We start from the raw sequence: 12,188 nt of genomic DNA, 5'->3' as shown, positions 1-12,188 counted from the left end.
ATGCTGGAGTGGGTTGCTATTTCCTTCTCCAATACATGCATGCATGCTAGGTCACTTCAGTTGTGTCCAACTCTGTGCAACCCCATGGACAGCAGCCCACCAGGCTCCTCTGTCCATGGGATTCTCTAGGCAAGAATACTGGAGTGGGTTGCCATTTCCTTCTCCAATGAATATTCATATATAAACTTGTATATGAATCAGTTATACATAAATTTATATCCACTCTGTTTTAGATTCTTTTTGCATATAGGTCACTTCAGAGTATTGAGTAGAGTTCCCTGTTCTATACAGTTCAGTTCGGTCACTCAGCCATGTCCGACTCTTTACGACCCCATGGACTGCAACACACCAGTCCTCCCTGTTCATCACCAATTCCCGGCGTTTACCCAAACTCATGTCCATTGAGTAGGTGATGCCATCCAACCATCTCATCCTCTGTCATCCCCTTCTTCTCTTGCCCTCAGTCTTTCCCAGAATCAGGGTCTTTTCCAATGAGTCAGCTCTTCCCATCAGATGGCCAAAGTATTGGAGTTTCAGCTTCAACATCAGTCCTTCCAATGAACACCCAGGACTGATCTTTAGGATGGACTGGTTGGATCTCCTTGCAGTCCAAGGGACTCTCAAGAGTCTTCTCCAACACCAGAGTTCAAAAGCATTAATTCTTCTGCGTTCAGCTTTCTTTAGTCCAACTCTCACATCCATACATGACTACTGGAAAAACCATAGCCTTGACTAGACTGAACTTTGTTGGCCAAGTAATGTCTCTGCTTTTAAATATGCTGTCTAGGTTGGTCATAACTTTCCTTCCAAGTTCTATACGGTCAGTTCAGTTCAGTTCAGTCGCTCAGTCGTGTCCGACTCTTTCCGACCCCATGAATCGCAACACGCCAGGCCTCCCTGTCCATCATTAACTCCCGGAGTTCACTCAGACTCACATCCATCGAGTCAGTGATGCCATCCAGCCATCTCATCCTCTGTTGTCCCCTTCTCCTCCTGCCCCCAATCCCTCCCAGCATCAGACTCTTTTCCAATGAGTCAACTCTTTGCATGAGGGGGCCAAAGTACTGGAGTTTCAGCTTTAGCATCATTCCCTCCAAAGAAATCCCAGGGCTGATCTCCTTCAGAGTGGACTGGTTGGATCTCCTTGCAGTCCAAGGGACTCTCAAGAGTCTTCTCCAACACCACAGTTCAAAAGCATCAATTCTTCAGTGCTCAGCCTTCTTCACAGTCCAACTCTCACATCCATACATGACCACTGGAAAAACCATAGCCTTGACTAGACAAACCTTTGTTGGCAAAGTAATGTCTCTGCTTTTGAATATGCTATCTAGGTTAGTCATAACTTTCTTTCCAAGGAGTAAGCGTCTTTTAATTCCATGGCTGCAGTCACCATCTGCAGTGATTTTGGAGCCCCCCAAAATAAAGTCTGACACTGTTTCCACTGTTTCCCCATCTATCTGCCATGAAGTGGTGGGACCAGATGCCATGATCTATCCTCGTTTTCTGAATGTTGAGCTTTAAACCAACTTTTTCACTCTCCTCTTTCACTTTCATCAAGAGGCTCTTTAGTTCCTCTTCACTTTCTGCCATAAGGGTGGTGTCATCTGCATATCTGAGGTTATTGATATTTCTCCCAGCAATCTTGATTCCAGCTTGTGTTTCTTCCAGTCCAGCATTTCTCATGATGTACTCTGCATAGAAGTTAAATAAGCAGGGTGATAATATACAGCCTTGACATACTCCTTTTCCTATTTGGAACCAGTCTGTTGTTCCATGTCCAGTTCTAACTGTTGCTTCCTGACCTGCATACAGATTTCTCAAGAGGCAGATCAGGTTCTGGTATTCCCATCTCTTTCAGAATTTTCCACAGTTTATTCTGATCCACACAGTCAAAGGCTTTGGCATAGTCAATAAAGCAGAAAGAGATGTTTTTCTGCAACTCTTGCTTTTTCCATGATCCAGCGGATGTTGGCAATTTGATCTCTGGTTCCTCTGCCTTTTCTAAAACCAGCTTGAACATCAGGAAGTTCACGGTTCACGTATTGCTGAAGCCTGGCTTGGAGAATTTTGAGCATTACTTTGCTAGCATGTGAGATGAGTGCAATTGTGTGGTAGTTTGAGCATTCTTTGGCATTGCCTTTCTTTGGGATTAGAATGAAAACTGACCTTTTCCAGTCGTGTGGCCACTGCTGAGTTTTCCAAATTTGCTGGCATATTAAGTGCAGCACTTTCACAGCATCATCTTTCAGGATTTGAAATAGCTCCACTGGAATTCCATCACCTGCACTAGCTTTGTTCGTAGTGATGCTTTCTAAGGCCCACTTGACTTCACATTCCAGGATATGTGGCTCTAGGTCAGTGATCACACCATCGTGATTATCTGGGTCGTGAAGATCTTTTTTGTACAGTTCTTCTGTGTATTCTTGCCATCTCTTCTTAATATCTTCTGCTTCTGTTAGGTCCATACCATTTCTGTCCTTTATCGAGCCCATCTTTGCATGAAATGTTCCCTTGGTATCTCTAATTTTCTTGAAGAGATCTCTATTCTTTCCCATCCTGTTGTTTTCCTCTATTTCTTTGCATTGATCACTGAAGAAGGCTTTCTTATCTCTTCTTGCTATTCTTTGGAACTCTGCATTCCGATGCTTATATCTTTCCTTTTCTCCTTTGCTTTTTGCTTCTCTTCTTTTTGCAGCTATTTATAAGGCCTCCTCAGACAGCCATTTTACTTTTTTGCATTTCTTTTCCATAGGGATGGTCTTGATCCCTGTCTCCTGTACAATGTCACGAACCTCATTCCATAGTTCATCAGGCACTCTTATCTATCAGATCTAGGCCCTTAAATCTATTTCTCACTTCCACTGTATAATCATAAGGGATTTGATTTAGGTCATATCTGAATGGTCTACTGGTTTTCCCTACTTTCTTCAATTTAAGTCTGAATTTGGCAATAAGGAGTTCATGGTCTGAGCCACAGTCAGCTCCTGGTCTTGTTTTTGTTGACTGTGTAGAGCTTCTCCATCTTTGGCTGCAAAGAATATAATCAATCTGATTTCAGTGTTGACCATCTGATGATGTCCATGTGTAGAGTCTTCTCTTGTGTTGTTGGAAGAGAGTGTTTGTTATGACCAATGCATTTTCTTGGCAAAACTCTATTAGTCTTTGCCCTGCTTCATTCCATATTCCAAGACCAAATTTGCCTGTTACTCCAGGTGTTTCTTGACTTCCTACTTTTGCATCCCAGTCCCCTATAATGAAAAGGACATCTTTTTTGGGTGTTAGTTCTAAAAGGTCTTGTAGGTCTTCATAGAACCATTCAACGTCAGCTTCTTCAGCGTTACTGGTTGGGGCATAGGCTTGGATTACTGTGATATTGAATCGTTTGCCTTGGAAACGAACAGAGATCATTCTGTCGTTTTTGAGATTGCATCCAAGTACTGCATTTCAGAGTAATTTGTTGACCATGATGGCCACTCCATTTATTCTGAGGGATTCCTGCCCGCAGTAGTAGATATAATGGTCATCTGAGTTAAATTCACCTATTCCAGTCCATTTTAGTTCGCTGATTCCTAGAATGTCGACATTCACTCTTGCCATCTCTTGTTTGACCACTTCCAATTTGCCTTGATTCATGGACCTGACATTCCAGGTTCCTATACAATATTTCTATACAGTAGGTATGTATTATTTTAACTGATGAGTTCATATTTAAGGGTCTGCTTTTCTTTTCTTTCTTACCCTGCTTGGTCTTCATTGCTGCATGCGGGCTTTCTCTAATTGTGTTGTCTGGGCTCCTCATTGCAGTGGCTTCTTTTGTTGCTCAGGGGGCTCAGTAGTTGTGACCCTCCGGCTCAGTGGCCCAGAGGCCTGTGGGATCTTCCCGAGCTTGGGATCAAACTTGTGTTACCTGCATTGGCAAGACGACTCTTAACCACTGGACCACGAGGGACTGCCTCTGCTTTTTTAAGAAGAAGCACAGTTCCATGAGTTGCCACACAGGCTTACATCAAGCCTTGACCCCTGGAGGACATAAGGCTTCCTTGCTCCAGTCTGCTCTGGTGTGGGCCACTGTCTCATCTGTACTTGCTCCACCTTGAAACAGAATCAAGAATCCCATTGCAGGAGGAACCCCAGAAGACAGCAGAGGCGATCCAAGGCCAGGAAATAGTTTTGTCACAGATCAAAAGTGCCAGAAGGTTGCAGGTCCCATCCCACCTTCCGTAGCTCATCACTTAGGCCTAAGGCGTGGGTATTGGGATCTGTCCAACCAGGAGGCCTCTGAGGCTGGTGGGCGGGGCGACGCGCCTCAAGAGCTAAGACTTCCTTCATCCTTACCTGGGCTCCCCGGTAGTGTGTTCCCTACCCTTCTGTGTTCACGGTAGCCCTTCGGTGTCCGTTGCACGGACCAGCACTGGTCGTTGGAGATGAAGGAAGGACGCAGAAAGGTCCAGAACACGTCACAATGGTGAGAGAGCTCCCAGGGGTTGCGGAGACCCGCCGAAGGCTCTGTTCGGCCCGGATTGGCGGGACCGGCCTCCTGGTGGACAACTCGGAAGTCTGTGTAGTTGACTCTAATAAGAAAGCCTGAAGGTTCCAGCTTTTTGAACTACTGTTTGCTGGAAGATTTTCCTGTGCCATGTGTGGTGGTGTCAAACGTCGGTTCTCTATTCGGAGGATCCGAGTTGGCTGTTTCTGAGTTGGGAGCAGGAGTATGAGAACGGAGCTCTCCTTCCAGCGGTCCTGGGTTGATGTCTGAGCTGGAACCTATCTGTGTTTAGGGTGAAGGTGTGACTGAGGTTGGTTTTACCCAGACATTAGAGCTGGAGGGAAGACCGGGGGCTAGGAGGATGAGTGTACCCTGTGAATGAGGTGAGCCCAAAAGGTAGTTACTACCTTGGAGCTTTCAATGGTGGTTCAGGGAGTAAAGAATATGCCTGCAATGCAGCAGACACAGGAGCAACGGGTTCAATCCCTGGGTCAGGACGATCCCCCGGAGAAGGTCATGGCAACCCACTCTATTATCTTGCCTGGAGAATCCCATGGACAGAGGAGCCTGGTGGGCTGCATTCCATGAGGTCTCAAAGAGTCGGACATGACTGAAGCGACTGAAGAAGCAAGCACGCACACACCCTGTTTTTGGTTAGAGGCCAAGTTGTGTCTGACTCTTTTGTGACCCAATGGACTGTGGCCTGCCAGGCTGCTTTGTCCATGGGATTTCCCAGGTAAGAATACTGCATAGAGAGCAGTTATTTCTGACAGAAAGGAGAAGAGACAGGAAAAGGTAGCCAGTAGGTGGTGAGATTCCAGAAGACTCACCAAAAGTTCTAAGTAATTCTGGGTTGTTGGCCCTGCATCTATTGCAACAAAGATCCTTGCCCCCTGGCTAATGGTGGACCAACAGCCACAGCAGAGACATCACTTTGCCTACAAAACTCCATATAGTCAAAGCTATGGTTTTTCCAGTAGTTAGGTACAGATGTGCGAGTTGGACCATAAAGAAGGCTGAGTGCCAAAGAAGTGATGCTTTTAAATTGTGGTGCTGTAGAAGACTCTTGAGAGTCCCTTGGATTGCAAGGAGATCAAACTAGTCAATCCTAAAGGAAATCAACCCTGAATATTCATTGAAGGACTGATTCTGAAGCTGCAACTTCAATACTTTGCCCAGATACGAAGAGCTGACCCACTGGAAAAGACCCTGATGCTTGGAAAGATTGAAAGCTAAAACAGAAGGAGGTGGCAGAGGATGAGTTGGTTGGATGGCATCATCAACTCAGTGGATGAGTTTGAGCACTGTCTCTGGGAGATAGAGAAGAACAGAGAAACCTGGCATGCTGCAGTCCATGGGGTTGCAGAGCTGGACACAACTTAGCATTGAACAACAAAACTGTAATTATCTCTATGTGTTAATGCAACCAAACTTGGGTCCACTTGCCCAGTGGGCAGTAAAGCCAGTCTACTGACACTGATGTGGTGAAGGGAAGTGCAGCGTGTATTGCAGGGCACCAAGCCAGGCATCCATGTAGCTGGTGCTTCCTGGGCCCAGATGCTCTGAAAGATTCTGAGAAAGGTTTTTAAAGACAAGGTGAGGGAAGGGGTTGTGGGATATGTGATCAGTTCGTAGACATTCTTCTGATTGGTTGGTGGTGATGTAATCTTGAATTAACATCATCAAACTTCTGTTTCCAACCAGTCTGGGGTCTACCTGTTTGTGGCCAGTATAGAGTTAACTTTTTGGGGGGTAAGGGGAAGGGGGGCTCTTCTCAGTCTTAGTTCCTGCATAGAATTTTCTCTACTTGTAGCAAGCAGGGGGCTGCTCTCTAGTTGTGGTTTGTGGGTTTCTCATTGCTGTGGCTTCTCTTGTGTAGGAGGGGCTCTAGGTCACGAAGGAGTCAGAAGTTGTAACACATGGGCTCAGTAGTTGCAATTCCTGAGCTCTAGAGCATAGGCTCAGTAGTTGTGGCCCACAGGCTTAGTTGCTCTCAGTCATGTAGGATATTCCAGGATCAGGAACTGAACCTGAATCTTCTGCATTTGCTGCTACTGCTAAGTCGCTTCAGTCGTGTCCGACTCTTTGCGACCCCATAGATGGCAGCCCACCAGGCTTCCCCATCCCTGGGATTCTCCAGGCAAGAACACTGGAGTGGGTTGCCATTTCCTTCTCCAATGCATGAAAGTGAAAAGTGAAAGTGAAGTGGCTAAGTCGTGTCCAACTCTAGCGACCCCTTGGACCGCAGCCTACCAGGCTCCTCCGTCCACGGGATTTTCTAGGCAAAAGTACTGGAGTGGGGTGCCATTGGCGAATTCTTTACCACTGAGCCACCAGAAAGCCTCTAGAGTTAACTCCTTCCATTATGATTTATTATTCCATATTACTTTGTCTTACTTAACTGTTTTCCTTTCTTTCTGCATTTGCTCACATCTCTGATTAAATTTACTCCAAGACACAAAGGGACCAGGAGGCTAAAGTTTTTCTATAGACAAGAGCAGGTAGATGTGGGTGTCTGTTCCCAAAAGGCCCAATAGGGTCTTGCTTGGTTACTCATATTCTGGGTTCTCTAAAAAATAGAGGCCTCCCATAAGCACTGGTTGTATGGCCCTCCACTGAGGTGCCTATTATAGTCCTGGTCCTGGAAATAGCACCCCAGCAACTCTGCTCCCCTACTCACACTGATTTGTGGTATGATGAACCCAAAACTTGGCCCTCTGGCTTATACCTCCCTTGGAGAGAAGACATTTCTTTCTTCGATCCTTTAAAGAATGCTGTGGTGCTAGAGGAGCCACCCTCCTCCAACACCTTGGTTCCCTTGTAGTTGCTTGGGATGAACTGATTGCACAGCTCAGGGAAGTGCCTAGACTAAGGATGACTGCACCCTGGTGCCTGGTGGAGCTCAGTGGAGACTTGCCGGCCTTCATCCTTTAATGGGAACAGCCTTCATGCAGAACCAAACCCAAGGGGTCACCACATCTAACTAAACATCAGGCATCATCAGGATGAGTTGTACGGATCTGTCTTCATCTCCTTTTTTTTTTTTTTTGCAGCTGCACCACACAGCTTACAGGATCTTAATTCCCTAACCAAGGATTGAACCTGGGGCTCAGTCATGGAATGCAGTTGATTAACCCTCAATCTCTCTCCTATTAATTCCAGTAGCTATCTCTGTCGTTGTGATTTTTTTCAGATGTTTCACAAGGATAATCAATCGTGTTATACAAACAAATGTTACAGATTTGGCTACAAGTGTCATTAAGATGTTCATTCTCAAGAAATGAAAGTTCCCTCTGTTAGTAGTTTGTATTCATAAATGGATGTTGAATTTTAGCAAATCCTTTTCATTTTCCCCTCTGTTCCTTTCTGATATTTATACTTTTTGTCTTACTTCTTAGTTATCTTGACTAGATCTTTATCAATATTATTAATCTTGTCAAAGAGCCCAAGTTAATTTTTTTTCCTAATTTTTGTTTTTTATAGTCTGCTTACTTTGCATTTTATATGCTCTTTTTTTTTTTTTAATCATTTCTTAAGGTACATGCCTTTATATTATTGTTTATACATCTTAGCGTTTTCACAGTATATTTGTTTCATGGCATAAATTTCCCTCTAGGCGCTGTTTTTGCTGCATCTCACATTCTTTGAAACATTGTGGTCTCATTTATTTCAAAATAAATTTAATTTTTCTTGAGACTTCTTTGAATCTTATATATTATTTCAAAGCGTGTTGTTGAATCTCCATGTGTTGAGGGGTTTACCAATTCTCTTGCTGCTGTTGATATCTATTACTTTTTTATCGTTATATTGTTTATATCTAGATAAATGTCTTTGTGGTCTTAAGAGCATAGCTTGCATGATTTTTGTGTTTTCAGATTTGTTAAGGTATGTTTTATGTCCCAGAATGTATTCTGTTTTGGTGAATGTTCCATGTAAACTTAGGAATGTGTATTCTGCCCTTGTTGCATAAAGCATTCCATAAATTACAATTAAATCAAATTGTTTTATAGTGTTTCTTCAGTTCAGCTCTGCCCTTCCTGATTTTCTGCCTGATGAAATTTATAGCTTTTGATAAAAGGGTGGTGATGTATGACTGTAATAATGGATTTGTGTATTTCTCCTTGCATTCTTGCAGACCTTGCTTTATTTACTTTGCCCCTTTGTTGTTCTGAGTGCAAACATGAAGGATTCATTTGCCTTCTTGGAGAATGGAGCTTATTGTCATTTTGTAAAGCTGCTTTTTATCTCTGAGGATTCCTTGGTCTGAAATCTACATTGTCTGAAATTCTTAACTAGTTCCACCTTTCTTTTCATTAGTTTTGGCATGGTGCATTTTTCTCTGTCCCTTTAGCTTTCATCTACCTGTGTGTTCCTATTTAAAATTTTTCTTTTTATACAACATACAGTTACAATTTTTAACACCTGATATTACTATGTTTGTCTTTCATTTGTTTTGAGACCATTGATGATAGAAGTGCTGATTAATACAGTTGGGTTAATATCTACCACACCTTCTACTGTTTCTGTTTGTTGTCCTGGCTCTTTCTTTCATCTGCTTCCCCACCCACCCCGCCCCCCAACCCCCCCAAGCCCCGCCACCTTTTTCTACCTTCTCTGGCTTTATTGACCATTTTACCTGGTTCTTCATTTTATCCTCTTTTAGGCTATCGATTACATATTTTTCTTTTTTTAATTACATTTTTTAAAAACTTTTTTAGTGGTTGACCTTGGGCTCTCCATTTAGAACTCACCCACATCCTCTGTCAAGTAACACCTGACTTCTTCAGTGGTTGTACAGGTACCTCATACCAAACTATTCTCAATTCTCCCATCATATTTCACATCCACAAGGTTTTCATTAACAATGTCAATGTTGCTAATACTATTTTACATATTGTCATCTATTATATATGACAATATAAAAATTGTCTCTTTCTCTTCTAATCCACTTTCATCATTTGTATTCTTTCTTATGAATTTTGAACATTGCTTACAAAGCAGGTTGACTAATGACAAATACCCTGAATTTTTGTCTCAGAAAGTTTTTACTTCTTTATTTTTTAAAAGTAATAGTGCTTGATGTAGAATCTTATACAATTTTTTTTAATTTACTTATTTCTGGCTGCCTTGGGTCTTTGTTGCTGTGTGCTGGCTTTTTCTAGTTGAGTCGAGCGGGGACTACTCTCTAGTTGCAGTGCTCAGGCTTCTCATTGAGGTGGCTTCTCTTATGGCAAAGCACAGGCTCTAGGGCACAAGGGCTTAGTTGCCCTGAGGCATGTGGGATCTTCTGGACCAGGGATCAAACTGTGTCCCCTGCATTGGCAGGCAGATTCTTAACCATTGGACCACCAGGGACGTCCCCTCCCCTCTAGATTCTTAAAATATACTCTTTGCCTTTGATTTTTCACTAGTTTGTATATCATATACTTTGGTCTCCATTAAAGGTGTTTTCATGTTTAGTGTTCACTGAGCTTCATGGGTCTACCATTGTTGTCTCTGGCTCATTTTAGGAAAATCTCAGTGATTGTTGGTTATACCTCTGTTTCTTTTGCTTCAGTTACTTTCATTATATGTATTTTAAATCTCGTGTTTAAAAAGGATATGCTAAGGTTTCTGGATATTTTTCTTCTGTTTTTGCATTCGCTGGTGTAACTTTTTTTTCCCCCCCAGCACAGACCTTAACAGAATATTTGTGGCATATTTGAGAAGCATCTCTATTTTCTCTTTCCTGGTTTTGGAGATACTAGTTTGCCCTTTGAAGTCACCAGTCTCATGGTTCTAGGAAGACTTTACTTCAAATTTTTTCATTCTCTTCTCAGGAGATTGGGAATCACCACTTCTAACGTCATAAACTCCAGGCTGGAAGTTGGCCAGGCAGCAGCTAGGGTGTCTACTCAAGAAATACTAGGTCCTGCAATTGCAGAATGGAGACTTTATGTTGTTTTGGAGGCATCCACTGATGAAACCTTTAAATGGACAAATTCACCATCAGTGCATATGGACTTAAGTGAACACGCTTGCTATCTGTAGCTCTTATTATCCTTTCCTCAAGGGGACAGGGTTTGACCAGAAAGAGCTATTCTGGCTATTATCTCAGTGTGGGCTCTATAGTTTGGCTGGAAGAAGCTCTGAGACACACAAATAGAGGGCTTTTGTGGTCTCAGTTGTTATTCCTTTTTCTTCAGGTCTGAGCTCTAAGTTTAGAATAACTTCCCAGCTGCATGAAATTATGGAGAGAGAGGAAAGGGAAGAACACAGTCTGTGATCTTTATTAGACAACTTAAAAGCAAGGCTTCCCCACAAGAAGATTTACATTTAGTCAGGAACATTAGATTACTTCTGAAGGCCTGGAGGACTTTGGGACTGTGTGGCCAGGTGGGCTTTGGTAAAAATTTGATTTCTACAGGCCTCCTGGGTGCCCATGTTTGGTTTACTTCTACAGACATTAAAGAGCCAAGCCAAGGCACCTGAACTAGCTTGCCATATTCTCCTTAGAAAGTACCTTTGAGTAATAAACCTTTTTCTGTTGATGCACCTGACATCAGTGTTGACATCTGATCCCACTGGGTAATAATAAAACAGAAGGTAATGCACAGATAATGTGACATTATCTTCTGTGACAAACAGGTATTCAGCATAGGATATTTTAGAACATGAGGAAAGATATCCAAGTATGATGAGAGAAGAAAAACTCAGAAACCACCAACATGATCACAAGCAGAGGAATGAATAGTGAAAATGATAAACAGTCTTAAAAAGAAGGAAAAAAAAAAAAAAAAAAGAACACAACAACAACTGAGTGGATAGTTTCTGCTCCAATATGTAAAGAGCTCTGGGTGATCATTTGTTATCTTCACAACAATAAAAAAAAAAGTTGAAAAACCTGAAAAGCAAGACCTGTTCTTAGATTCATGAGAGATTTGAGTACATGGCCAACAATGCTTCCCAAACCAGAGACAGACATAGAATTGTCAATTACCTGGAGGTGAAACAGCTAGGGCCAGTAAACCTCAGGGAACATTTAAATTGGTAACTTGAATTTGTTGGAGATACAGATTGGACCAGCTTGAGATTTAAAACCTTTTGAGAATTCAGTCTCAGGGAACCCCTCAAATTTATGAATTTTTCATTCAGGAGCCCAACCAGGGCTGAATGATGGAAAAACATGTCTCTTTGTTCACGTAGGCATCAAGGGAAACCATTTTGATATGCACTCAAAGCATTTTATTTCCTGGTTTTTGTTTTCTATGTGGACCATTTTTTTTAAGTCTTTATTAAATATTTGCAATATTGCTTCTGTTATTTTTTTATGTTCTGGTTTTGGCTGTGAGAGATATGGGATCTTAGTTCCCCAATCTGGAATAGAACCTGCACCCCAGCATTGGAAGTCAAAGTCTTAACCACTGGACCATCAGGGAAGTCTGTTCTGTTCCCTTTAATTCAGGCTTTCTCTTGGAACTAATTTTCCAAAACTTTATTTGAAATGGAACAGAGCAGTCAGACACTCCCTGTCCCCTGTGACAAACGGGAAGGAATGAATACAAAGAACCCGTTAGGAGGCTCATAGTCCAGGGATTCTGTCCTGCCAAAATATTACAGGTGTAATCATAAGAGAACATTTTTCTACACCAGTACCATCCTATCATATAAACAGAGCTCAGTATAAAAAGAGTGGATTAAAGCAGAGTTTTAAGACACAGAC

Source organism: Bos taurus, chromosome 7, assembly GCF_002263795.3.
Source record: "Bos taurus isolate L1 Dominette 01449 registration number 42190680 breed Hereford chromosome 7, ARS-UCD2.0, whole genome shotgun sequence".
Taxonomy (NCBI): domain Eukaryota; kingdom Metazoa; phylum Chordata; class Mammalia; order Artiodactyla; family Bovidae; genus Bos; species Bos taurus.
The sequence above is the reverse complement of the archived record's forward strand: the minus strand, read 5'-3'. Positions refer to the sequence as shown.